This window comes from Rutidosis leptorrhynchoides, chromosome 5 (genome assembly GCF_046630445.1).
Source record: "Rutidosis leptorrhynchoides isolate AG116_Rl617_1_P2 chromosome 5, CSIRO_AGI_Rlap_v1, whole genome shotgun sequence".
Classification (NCBI taxonomy): Eukaryota; Viridiplantae; Streptophyta; class Magnoliopsida; order Asterales; family Asteraceae; genus Rutidosis; species Rutidosis leptorrhynchoides.
Genome location: NC_092337.1, coordinates 420,929,489 through 420,944,102, shown reverse-complemented (window position 1 = coordinate 420,944,102; position 14,614 = coordinate 420,929,489). Strand labels below are relative to the sequence as shown.

At 33.7% G+C, this 14,614-nt stretch overlaps 1 pseudogene; it reads left to right on the top strand.

Annotated features, from left to right (window-relative positions):
• Positions 1 to 2,070: 2,070 nt before the first annotated feature.
• LOC139850004 (homeobox protein LUMINIDEPENDENS-like) overlaps positions 2,071 to 14,614 on the top strand; it is a 37,273-nt pseudogene continuing 24,729 nt past the window's right edge.

Below are 14,614 nucleotides of genomic sequence, written 5' to 3'. Positions count from 1 at the left end.
TATAGTTTAATAATTAAAATTATAATTATTATTAAAAATACAAAATACCGAATTATTTATTATTTTTATGCAAAATTTGTATTTATTAATTAAATAAATAAAAAAAATATTGACAAATATTCTTGGAAAAGCACTAAATCAATTTGTTTATTTATATAAAAAAATTCTTAAAATAAATAAATTTAAAAAAATAAATAAATAAATAAATAAAATACTTTTTAATTAAAAATTATAATAGAAAAACTACTTTTATTATTTTATTTTGTGCATTATCCCATAACCTAACATTTAATACTTTTGAATTTTAAAATCCCATTAAAAATTAAAATATTTCTTTTTCTTTTAATTATTTTATTCTTTTTACCTAATTTTTTCAAGTATAAATACCCCTCATTTCTCATTCAAACTCACACCAAAATTTCTCTCATTCTCTCTTTGAAGAATTACTACTAGTAAGTATTCTTTTCTTACTTTTTACTTTTTACTTTTTACTTCGGTTTATTATTTTATTTTTTTACCAAAACATGTAAATAATGTTATAAATTATATGCAATTAAAAATAAAATAAATAACATGTTATAATTAGTAATATATGTTACTAAAAATTATAAAAGTATTTTTATGAATTAATATATAGGAATTATAATTAAAATCGAATTAATGAATATATATGTATATACACACCTAACGTGGAGGTTATAATTAAAGATAGCGTACAAAGACTACAAACATCACCGCAACTTGTGGCCTAGGGTGATCCTTGTTACCATTATGGGACGCTTGTGGATCTCGAATGCCAAGACTTAGATTCTGGTCAAGAGATCCTGGGCCACTCGGTAACAATAGATCATTCGAGTAACTTGCATGTTAGCGACGAAGTTTGGGCGAGATTGTACAACATCTTTGTTAAGAATTATAACCCGAACATTCTTAAACTAGAAGCTTAATATAAGTGGGAGCTTTCCATAAATAGTAAGTTTCCAAAAATAGAAACTTTTGAGAAATAGGAACTTTTCTCGAAAATCGTCACTGTCAATATAGTTGCTATATTAATAAACATACTTTATGTCAGTTAGACATTAACTAATCAAACGTTATACCTCTAGGTTGATATCCATATCACTTACTTGCTTTACTTTCGTTCTTGCGTGGAATACTTCAACTGCTATTTAAGGTGAATTCATAGCCCCTCTTTATTGCTAGCAAACTTACTTACTTTACTTGGGGTGAGACACATGCTGTTTTTACTTTTTACAATTTAGACACAAGTACCAAACTGTTAAACTATGCTATACCCGGCTATGTCCGACTAAGTCCCTACAGTGATATTTTTAATTGCTGCGGCATTCTTAATTATTGGAGATAGGCCTATCGGGAGTAACGTCCCCGATACATTTGACTAAGTCTTTGTATTACTTAATAATGAAATTAAAACGACAAGGACAGAACAACTTGTCACGGGGCAAACAACGTTTAGTCTAAATATCACGCTTTGGCATAACTTTTTGATCCTGCGAGAGATCAACTTTACAAACTAAATCTTGTGGTCTAAAACAACGGTCAAACTTTTGTTAAACCTATGAACTTCACTCAACCTTTTGGTTGACACTTTAGCATGTTTTGTCTCAGGTGCTGTTTGATTCAAGCTTACTTATCTACTGCTTATGTGATGCTACTTGGACATAGGATCAAGAGATTATCGCATTTATTACTATTGCATTTAAACATTTACTTTACTCCTTTGTAACGACATTTCATTTTCCGCTGCGTACTCCATAAAGTTTAACTTTCTCATTTAGTATTGTTCTCGTTATTATAATATGTTGGTATATTTTGATATTAAGTCACATTTCGCCCAGGCCCTAACCGGGGGTGTGACAGATTGGTATCAGAGCTGGTTTAACTGCGTCCAAAGCAACGACCGGTTAACGTTCCCAACATTCGGGTTCGGTTAACGGCAACGACTTTGGGTGAGTTAGTCGTAGAGGGGGTTCTCACAGTGTTACCTGTGACGAAGCATTAGCTCTTACTCCTTGCGATCATTTTATGGTTGGCCAAATAACAGCGGTGATGCGGGCTATAAAATCAGAGTCTGAGGTACGCTCAGTGGTCACCCTATTCATAGGAAAGGCACTGTTTGGGTTTTAACCCCAATCTGTGTCACATGGTGTCACAGATTGGTATCAGAGCATAACCAGGCTGTTATAGAGAACCAGGATTGCATTTTTGTGTGTGCCTTATGTGTTAGCTAGGGTGCCTTAGCAATCTAGGAAACTATAACCTTTCCTGCCTTAGACTTAAAGCACTTAGGATTACCTTATCATCTTAACAACCTTGCTTTGATAATCTTGGCTTAAAATGCTAATCAAAGTCTCTTTCCTAATGTTAGGATGTCTAATTTTCATCAAACGAACAAAATGACTCTTTTCAAGCCGACCGAAGAAGATACTAAAGGGTCTTTCACTGAAAGACCAGCCCAAAGTCCACCTTATGGCTTTGGTGGTCCTCGTTCACCAAACTATAGTCCGGATACTTTACCTAATTCTCCCGATCACTACCCGACCCCAAAAACTGAAGACAAGGGGAAGCGTCCTGAGGAAACTGGTCCGTCAAGGAAAAGAGTCCGATCTTCTTCTTATAATGATGCTGCTAAGTATGAGGGTTTGCTTCGCCACATGGCAAGAGTGGAGGTCCGTATGGATGAGAAGGACCGCGAAATTAAGAAGTTGGTGGAGGAAAATGTTGAACTAAGAAAAGAATTAAGGCTCCTAAAGTACAAGGAAGAATGCAACACTCGTTGGGGGAAGCAATCACTTGCTCATATCCAGGAGGATGTTAACTTCCGAATGAAAATGGAGAGAAGCCGAGTCGACAAACAACTTGCCCTAAGGGAATACGACATCAATGCGGTTAACAGTCGTGTTACCAACCTTTATGACAATTTCGAATATCTCTACGAAAAGCAGAAAGGGAAGAACGAGCGATATGATAAGTTTATCCAAGAAACCCTCGACTCTCAAACCGAAAGGCTAGAGAAACTTGTGAAGGATAACATGGAAAAAGTGATGAAGCAGTTTGAGGACGAGAAGAAGAAATATGAAGATTATTTCAATCTTAATATTCTTTAGTTATCTTTCCTATTTTTCCATCTATGTAAAGGCTATACCTTAAAACTATTTCTAATTCCGAATCGTGTATTAAGGCTTATTTAATGCCTCGTTCCTTAATAATATAAAGTGTTTTATATATATCATGTGTTACGATAAAACTGTTAATGTTCCATTGGGAAATGGAGAGACTCTCATCATCCAAGGTGAAAAGAGTGGTTCCAATCTCAACATCATCTCCTGTATTAAAACTCGCAAATACCTTAAGAAAGGTTATCCAGCTATTCTAGCTCATGTTAAGATGATTGAATCGAAAGAGAAGCATATTGAAGATGTACCAGTGGTTAAATACTTTCCCGATGTGTTTCCCGAAGATCTTCCTGGTCTTCCACCTCCTCGACAAGTTGAAGTTCAAATTGATTTAACTCCCGGTGCTGCTCCTATTGCTAAAGCGCCGTATCATTTAGCACCCTCCGAGATGAAGGAATTATCCAACCAGCTCCAAGAACTATTGGATAAAGGTTTCATTCATCCAAGCTCGTCCCCATGGGGAGCTCCTATTCTATTTGTTAAAAAGAAGGATGGTACGTTAAGGATGTGCATTAATTACCGCGAACTTAACAAGCTTACTATCAAGAACCGTTATCCGTTGCCACGTATTGATGATCTATTCGACCAACTTCAAGGGTCAAGTGTTTATTCAAAGATTGATTTGAGGTCCAGATATCACCAACTTAGAGTCTAGGAATCCGATATTCCTAAGACTGTTTTTCGCACTCGTTATGGGCACTTTGAATTATATGTCATGCCTTTTGGTTTGACCAATGCTCCTGCTGTGTTCATGGATCTTATGAACCGTGTTTGCAAACCCTATCTCGAAAAATTCGTCATTGTATTCATTGATGACATCTTGATCTATTCCAAGAGTGAGAAAAAACATGAGCAACATTTGCGTATGATTCTTGAACTCTTACGAAAGGAACAACTTTATGCTAAATTCTCTAAGTGCGAGTTTTGGCTCAAAACCGTACAATTCCTTGGACATGTTGTTGATAGAAGAGGAATACATGTTGATCCTGCTAAAATCACTGCTATTCAGAACTGGGAGATACCAAAGAATGCGAAGCATATTCGCTAACTTTTGGGACTTACCGGTTACTATCGGAGATTTATAAAGGATTTTCACTTCTTTCTAAACCTCTTACGAAGCTAACACAAAAAGGGAAGAAATTCGAGTGGTCCGAAGAACAGGAATCTGCTTTCAAGATTCTAAAGGAGAAGTTGACCACATCCCCGATTCTATCTTTACCTGAAGGTACTGACGATTTTGTTGTCTACTGCGATGCCTTAAAGTAAGGCTTTAGTTGCGTTTTAATGCAACGTGAAAAGGTTATTGCCTACGCATCTAGACAGTTGAAGAAACACGAGGAGAACTATACCACACATGACCTTGAGTTAGGTGCCATGGTATTTGCATTAAAGATATGGAGACATTATCTATATGGTACCCAGTTTACGGTGTACACTGACCATAAAAGTCTTCGACACATCTTAGATCAAAAACAGCTGAATATGAGGCAAAGCCGATGGCTCGAGTTATTGAACGATTATGACTGTAAGATGGAATATCATCCTGGCAAGGCAAATGTAGTTGCTGATGCCCTTAGTCGAAAAGACGATGTTAAACGTGTTCGTGCCTTAAACCTGAAAATCAAATCAAATCTTATATCACGAACTTGCGAAGCTCAACTGGAAGCTATTAAACCAACACTTATCGAAGGTGAAGGACCTACTGGTTTTGAAAACCAACTCCAAGTGAAAGCTAATGGTACACGGTACTTTGGCAACAGAATTTGGGTTCCTCGCTTGTCACGTCCTCCAGATAGGGCCTAGAAGAATAACGTAACTTAATATATCAATTCACAGTTGTATAAACGGGAACGACTCGACATGAGACGTTTTGTTGAGTTTTGCAGCGGAAGATAAATATGTCTTTAATTGATATGATATGTAATGAAGACTCCAAGTATAGCAAGCAATCATCATCAAAGCAATAGATATACAGCGGAAGCAATATTTAAGTACCTGAGAATAAACATGCTTAAAAAGTCAACACGAGGTTGAGTGAGTTCATAGGTTTGTCATAAATAATGATTTCAGTAATAGTGTTAGACCACAATATTTGTTTTTCATAAGTAGATCAATCAGATCCAGTCAAGTTGATCTCCCGCAGGATCAAAAAGTTATGCCAGTGCGTGATATTTAGACTAAACGTTGATTGCCCCGTGACAAGTTGTTCTGTCCTTGTCGTTTAATTTCATTATCAAGTAATACAAAGACTTAGTCAAATGTATCGGGGACATTACTCCCGATAGGCTTATCCCCAAGAATTAAGAATGTCGCAGCAATTAAAAATATCACAGTAGGGACTTAGTCGGACATAGCCGGGTATAGCATAGTTTTAACAGTTGGTACTGATATTTAGACTAGACTTTCAAGTTGCCCCGTGACAAGTTATCGTTTATACTTGTCAGTTGGGGACTTGCTAGTCATAGCCCAACATATCACAGTTTAATAGTTGATACGTGTAAAACAGTTATAAAAGTTGCGTATGTATTCTCAGCCCAAAAATATATAAAAAGGGAGCAGATGAACTCACATTAAATAGCAGTTGAAGTATTCCACGCAAGAAGGAAAGTAAAGCAAGTAAGTGATCTGGATATCAACCTTGAGGTATAACGTTTGATTAGTTAATGTCTAACTTGACATAAAGTATGTTTATTAATATAGCAACTATATTGACAGTGACGGTTTTGGAGAAAAGTTCCTATTTCTCAAAAGTTTCTATTTTTGGAAACCTACTATTTATGAAAAACTTCCACTTATAATAAGCTTTTAGTTTAAGAATGTTCGGGTTATAATTCTTAACAAAGATGTTGTACAATCTCGCCCAAACTTCGTCGCTAACATGCAAGTCATTCGAATGATCTATTGTTACCGAGCGGCCCAGGATCTCTTGACCAGAATCTAAGTCTTGGCATTCGAGATCCACAAGCGTCCCATAATGGTAACAAGGATCACCATAGGCCACAAGTAGCGGTGATGTTTGTAGTCTTTGTACGCTATCTTTAATTATAACCTTCACGTTAGGTGCGTATATACATATATATTCATTAATTCGATTTTAATTATAAATCCTATATATTAATTCATAAAAATACTTTTATAATTTTTAGTAACATATATTACTAATTATAACATGTTATTTATTTTAATTTTAATTGCATATAATTTATAACATTATTTACATGTTTCGGTAAAAAAATAATAAACCAAAGTAAATAGTAAAAAGTAAAAAGTAAAAAGTAAGAAAATAATACTTACTAGTAGTAATTCTTCAAAGAGAGAATGAGAGAAATTTTGGTGTGAGTTTGAATGAGAAATGAGGGGTATTTATACTTGAAAAAATTAGGTAAAAAGAATAAAATAATTAAAAGAAAAAGAAATATTTTAATTTTTAATGTGATTTTAAATATTCAAAAGTATTAAATGTTAGGTCATGGGATAATGCACAAAATAAAATAATAAAAGTAGTTTTCCATTATAATTTTTAATTAAAAAGTAATTTATTTATTTATTTATTTATTTTATTTAAAAAAATCATTTATTTTAAGGATTTTTTTTATGTATATATTTTTTTTTAAAAATAAACAAATTGATTTACTACTTTTCCAAGAATATTTGTCAATATTTTTTTTTTTATTCATAATAACAATATTGATAATAAAGATATTAATTATTGATATCTTATTTAAAAAGGATATTAATAATAGTAATATTAAGATATCAAATTAATGCGTAATTATTTACAAATAATTATTCGTGAATCGTCGAAATTAGTCGAGGTTAAATGAAATCATATAAAGATTTTTGTTTAAATTTTGCCGGAAATTTACGGGTTGTCACAGTATCCCCCTGTTAATAGAAATTTCGTCCCGAAATTTAGTTGTTGCCATCAGTCGGCGTTGTTTTGTAAACAGGTGAGGATATTTTCGTTTTCTTTGGTCTTCGCGTTCCCAGGTATGCTCGGGGCCTTTCGTGAATTCCAACTAATAGGATATTGTTTTGTTTCTAGCGTTTAAATCTTACGATCCATAAATTCTACGAAGTGCATTTTATTATTATTGCGGAGGTTATCTAAAGGATTTAACAAGAGTGTCATTGATTAGGTTTTCCTCAGAAAGAGATGATGACGTTATACAAGCATTTCAATATACATGAAATGTGTGATGAATAATAGTGAGCTTATTTAAACCTTGAGCGTTTATGCCATAATATTAGGGTAGACAAAATAGAAAGGAGTTCATGAAAATCAAGGTCACGATATTTGATAGAGATAGTCATTGTTTACAACAGGAACATCTTAATGATGAATATGAGTTGGGAAATAGAGTTTTACCAATATTGGGTAATATGGAATGATATGATTCGATTACAAGAAGAGTATAAATGAAGCTATCGTAAAAGATTGAAATGAGGAAATTAAATGTTCGCTTTAACTTTTGACTTAGTCACGATTGATTTTCGGAATTCAAGGGATTTAAAGAAATCTTCATAATCCTTATAAGATTTGATTCTCCGGTAATTACGGAAATTAGGATTTTCTTTAATTAAATGCGGTGAATTGCCTCAATTGCTGTGTCTGAAATTTTGCTATAAATTAGCTTCTTCCGTTTCATTATCTTCACTACACTTCTATACTTTCTTTCCTCAATTCATATTTCCAAAAGATTTGTTAATATGCTCAATCCAGTTCTTGTTCTTGATCTTTGATAGTTAAAGCTAAGGAGTATAAAATACTATTAAATTTTAGCAGGAAATACTATTAAATACGATACAATTTTACACAAGATATTTATTTATTTATTGAATGGATATACTTAAACCTTGCTACAACACTTATAGGCAGTGTACCTAATCGTACAGTAGTGTAGTTTTTAGTATGTCCGGTTCGTTCCACAGGGAATCTTTTAATCAAAGCTTAACGCTATATTAGTTTAATTTATAAAAATACGAATATATATATATAAGTAATATTATTATTTTAAAGGGGGGTTTTTACCGTTTGATGACCGGTTTATCGATTTTAAAACTTTAGTCGCAGTTAAAACCAAATGTAAAATATTAAATAAATAAAAGACTTAATTTAAAGCGTAAAGTAAATAACGATAATGAAATTGCGATAAATAAAAGTGCGATAAAATAAACTTCCGATAATTAAAAAGTACGATAATTAAAAGTGCAATTAAATATAATAACAAAAAATAAAAATGCGATAATTAGAAGTGCAATTAAATATAAAATAAAGGAAATTAAATATGAAATAAAAGAATTATGCTTATTTAAACTTCTGTAATCATGATGTTTGACGTGTTGATTTTAGTTTTATGCCCATGGGTTAATTGTCCTTTGTCCTGGATTATTTAATATGTCCGTCTGGTTTTTGTCCATAACAGTCCATCAGTCATAAATATAAAGTGCGAGTGTCCTCGTCAAATTATCCTTATACCCGAAGTTAAATATTCCAACTAATTGGAGACTTAAACTGTAATAAGATTTTAATACTTTGTTTAATAATTACACCAGGATATCGACTGAGTGTAACCCAAGGTTTTAATACTTTATTATCAATTATGCCAAGTGTCCTTGTACATAATTTCACCCCTGTTTTAATAATTCTAGTGGCTATTAATCCATTCCCGTGTCCGGTTAAATGAACGATTATTCGTACATATAAATACCCCGCCCATCGTGTCCGATCGAGTGTAAATGGTTATTTATAGGGACGCCCAATTGTAAATCTTTATATTAACATTAACAAACTATCATTTAGTTAAACAAATATAAAGCCCATTAATAGCCCATAGTCTAATTTCCACAAGTGTCGTTCTTTTGTCCAAACCCCAATTATGGTACAAAGCCCAATTTTAATATTTTTAGCCCAACATCATGATTACTTCGGATTAAATAAGCATAATAATAACTTAGCTACGTGACATTAAATTAAAAAGGTTGAACATAACTTACAATGATTAAAAATAGCGTAGCGTTACACGGACAGAATTTCGACTTACACCCTTACAACATTCGCTAACACACCCTTATTATTATAAATTAAAATTAAAATTAAAATTAAAATATAAATATAAATATTATACGTTGAATGAGGTGAAGAAAAAGATGTGTTTTTGCGTCTAAAACTCGCGAACTTTATAGGACAGGCCTGGAAAAAGGGCTCATGCGATCGCATAGGCTTTGCCCTTCAAGGCCATGCGATCGCATGGCCAGCTGGGGAGAGCCACATTTGGTTGTTTTCTTCTGCCAACGTTTATTTAAATATAATATAATATATATATTAATTTTAAGAATTAATTATATATTATATTATATTCATATGCATAGTTGACTTGTAATTTTTAGTCCGTTGCGTCGAGCGTTGAGAGTTGACTCTGGTCTCGGTTCCGGATTTTCGAACGTCCTTGCGAATAATTTAATATCTTGTACTTTGCGTTTTGAATCTTGTACTCTTGTAATTTTGAGACGTTTCTTATCAATAATTGGAACCTCATTGATTGTATTTTGTACTTTTGAGCTTTTTGGTCGTTTGCGTCTTCAATTCGTCGAATCTGTCTTTTGTCTTCACCTTTTATTATTTAAACGAATATCACTTGTAAATAGAACAGTTGCAACTAAAAGCTTGTCTTTCTTGAGGGATAATGCTATGAAATATATGTTCGTTTTTAGCATTATCAAATATTCCCACACTTGAGCTTTGCTTGTCCTCAAGCAATATAGTCTTGAAATACTAGAATCACTTCTTTATTCTTCACACTTTGTACATCAGTGATTTCTTTACGACGGTATAAACAATGGTAGTAACGATGTGGTTTACAGTCTCACATGACTTATGAAAATTTAGATCCTTTAGGAAATTGGATCTTTATGAAAACATTTGATTTTTTTTTGAAAATTAAATCTAGCTTTTACCCTAGATAAGTTTTCCGGAATAACCCTTCACCGGTGTTTGCAAAATTTTTTTTTTTTTTTGTGGGTTTGGTGGGTTTCAGATTTGAAAATTTTAGCTCAAAACTTGCGGTTTTGTGTCACCCACTTGCTAACCTTGTATTGGGAAAGCAACACGTCCAGTTTACTTGCTCCGTATATTACCTTTTGATAAACTACCGTCCAGTTGTAAAGGAAAGCGTTGAACAAGCAACTGTTAAGGCAATGTCCCCTGACATGCTTTTAATTATGGTCTATAACGTGTCGGATGCAATTACTATCCTTGGTAGGAGCAATAGTAAAGCTCACCCTTATGATTTTTCGATCTGGCACAAGGTCCTGTCTTCGACCATGCTATGCAACCACCGTTCTTACGGTTGACACCCGATTTGGTTCAGGTGACCTAATGAATTCCAGGTGAATTCCTAGGATTTTACGTTCAATGGTAATGAACGCATTGAAAATGGGTTCTCATAAAATAAATCGGTTTATAATTTGATCAAAATATTTTCTCGTTCAAGCTCGAGTTTAGATATCATTGAATTCCATGAGTTTGTAATTCTCAATCTTTAAGGTCAATCTCTAGGATTGAGTAATATCAGTCTTAAAAGCTGATTTTTGATCTTTTAAGGAGATTATCCTTTCTGGGGGTCTAATTCATTAGTCTTATCAAGCTAATTTACACGGTGCCCCCCATTGTACGAGATAAATCCTTCTCATGGTTAGGATAAATCTGACAACTTGGCGACCCTGTTTGATGCTGAGGTCTGTGGATTTCCTGCTGATTTTAGAGATGACTTTTCTAGATTTTTCATCAACCTACAGCTGGTCTGGACGACAACTTCATGACCTAAATCAAGAAGCGCGTGTCTTTTTCGAAAGACTTTACTTCCTTTTAACGATGGAATTGATTCATCGTGTAGATCCATCTCTTCTTTTCTTTCATCGGGTAAAACAGTTTAGTTTAGTCCAAAGCAAAAGTATCTTCAATTATTTGTTACAGAAATATGTGACATATGTTTAAGATAACTTGGTAATTTTTCCCACACTTGGCTTTTATTTTCCTTTTTATTGTCCTCTATTCCATTTTAAATGAATTTTAACATTTTGGTTTGTTTCTCAATTTATGTCCTTTCCGAGGTAACAATAATTTCGGTGTTAACACCTAGTTTTATCGTTCATAAATATGTATAAACATGATTTTGAGTTCATTTAATTGAAAATTTTGAAAAATTTTACTAGAATTGGGTAGTCAGTATATAAGACTAGGGCTGTTCTTTATTATCAGAGAGCACTAGATTCTAATACAACTACTACGTTACTAGTATTTTTAATGGTAACCAAGTGTTTAAGATAAAAATTTTAAAAATCCGAAAGAATTTAACCCCTTCCCACACTTAAGATCTTGCAATGCCCTCATTTGCAAGAAATCAGTAACAATTTAAATTATTGAGGGTGATTAGCGTAGAAATGATTAAATTTTACCAAAGTTTCCAAACATATTGGCGTTTGTTTGCTGAATGATAAATGGTGCATATCATTTGTTCATTCCGTCTGTTGTTACATCACATTTATTTGTCATCTTGTCATCAAAATTAGTAGCTTTTGCTGAACTTAATGCCAGTCTTTGAAAATGCGCTGTTTTACCCTGTTTTGTACAATTTACAATATACATACATACAAATATAAACATGCATGGCAATTTGAAATGGGACTTAATATCCCACTTTCAAATCCTAAATGTGAAATATTAGTACACAATAATAATAAAAATGATAAAGATTACATAAGTATATTCAATAACATAAGTTTAAACATGAATAAGTAAAAAGATAAAAACATAAAAATCATATAAATAACCAAATGGAACCAAATCAGTCTGGATAGGGATTCCAGTTCATCTCATCAGGTGGGTTCCATTGTTGGTTATAGGTGTTCTGATAGGCTTGGTTATTGTCATACCGGTTAAAGGGTGGTCGGATATCGGGGCTGTGTGGCGGAAAATGAGCAGGTCGAGTAGGTACATAGTTATTTGGTACCTGATATGATAGCTGGCTCATGATTTGGTGCTGATGAACTAACCAGCTATCGTGTTAGCGTCACCTATAATCCTCGTATACTCGCTCGGAGTTCCACTGCTCATACATACTATGTCTAGCCGCGTTCGTCATTGCTTCCTCATCTATACAAACGTGGACGTCAAGAATAGCATCTCAAAAGACATCCCTAATATCTTCCGCCTCCTCCATTTCCTCGTCTGAGCCTCTTTCTACCTGAGGATGAGATCCATCATAGGGTACTGCCTGGTTACGTCTACTTTTTAATACCTTAGCACCCACATAAACTTTCAATCCTAAGGGCTCAACCTGTTCTCTACAAAGCTGTAATGGACCCCCTTGGTTCCTATCAACACCTAAATACTCTCCAATGAGAGTAACAAAAATACCTCCTCCTATTATACTCCTGTCCTGCATTCCCTCTACCATTTTAGATAAATAAAAAGCAACACAGTAAGGGATATTGACAAAGCTTTTAGGATCCCGAATACACTTTAGGTAGAATAAATCATGTAAGGTAATTTTTTCTTTATTGTGACCTCTCTGTGTAATCGAGTTAGCAAAAAATTTATGAATAATACGAAGCTCGGCTCTGTCAATATGTGTATAGGAGTGTCCTCCTGCTCGTGTAAAAACATCAAAATGTGACATACGCCTCCAAATGGCGTCAGCATCAAAGTTACTATCTACCCTTTCACCATAATGAATCAAATTTGTACAATCGGGTAATAGCAACTCACCAGGAGTATATATCTGTAAGGCCCTGGCCATGTCCAGCATGGACTTTCTGTACATCCTACCGCCAAGGATAAACCTAAGAAATCTTCTATCATCTATTCTAACTATATTTGTATCAAGTGATACAGTACTCATCAACTCAATACACCATTCCTTATATACAGGTCTACGAATGGTGAAAAGACGTTCCCAATCTGTAAAAGAAGAACTGCCATACCTTTGTACCAAAAGCTTTCTAACACGGTCAGCTAGATGGACCGTTTCCAAAGGGGCCCAATCGATTACCCTTGGCACCTCTACATTTTTTGTTACCAATTTGAATTTGTTCCTTTGATATGTCTCGTAATCTCTCCATCTCCTATCAAATCTCAGATTAGGATGCAGAGTGTGCTCAGGAATCGTTGGGAATTCTACTGGCGGCCTCATTGGGAATACTATGAATTCATCAACAAACTGTACCGGATCATAATAAGGTATGTGCTGATCAGGCTATTGTTATGGTTCTTGTTCGTGTTGCATTTCTGGTTCTGGTTCTGGTGCTGGTGCTGGTCGTCAAGATGATGATGCTCCTGAACATCCAGTATTGGCTTTCTGAAAAACACATTAAACACAAAATTTATGCATCCAAATATGCATTAGTGTTAGAAAAATAACAACTTAAAACAATCACTATAACATGTTAAATCAAAATTAAACTTATACACATTTTCACAATTTTTCACAATTCTACACTTTTCAAATAAGCACATATGAAAATGTATACAAAATTCATAAGCATTTAACTTAAATATCATGTCAAAATAGTCATTACTAATAATTAAACAAGTCTCAAATGGCAAATATATCAAATTAATCAAGTTCATGAATTTTGGACTTAAAAAGTCCACTTTAATCTCCAAAAATCATGTTTAGGATCAATGTTTGGATCATTTAACTATCTAAACATGTTACACTACTCAATTTAGCAATAATTCATGACAAAAATCGGCCATAACCTGTTTATATCAAAAAGCCCCAAATTGCTCAAGAACACAAACCCTAGATTTCTAAAAATTTTGAAGTTTTTGGCTTCAAATCATGTTAAATAGCATCAATATAGGTTATACATGCATAAAATACTAACAATTTAACACTAATTACACTAGAAATTAACAAAATTGCATTAGGTAAAAAATTGGAATTATCACAAAAACTAGCAAATTTATGAGTTTAGGGGTGTAATTTTTACCATTTTGCTGAAGAATGAGAATCTAGGCATGATTAGAGCAAGAAAAATGACGAATTACGGTGGAAAATTACGAATTTTAGAGGTGATTTTGGGGTTGGTTCGTATATGTGTGTGTGTTTTGTGTTGGGACAGAACCGCTGAGCTGCTTGTATCAGGCCTAAAATACAGGTCCATGCGATCGCATGGCTTCAAAGGCCTAACTCCATGCAATCGCATGGAGTCCCAGGTACAGTGTTCTGGGCTTTTTTTTTATATAAAACCTTATAGTTTATAAAACTTATAATTAATTAAATTTTAAAAATTTGTTTTCCTTTAGGAGCGAGGGTGTTTCGGATCGATGTCCTAGTCCGTCCCTCGACAAAATTTTAAAATTTGTCAATTCAAAGCGCGATTTTAAAAGTAAAGATTTTTGGGTTTTTTAA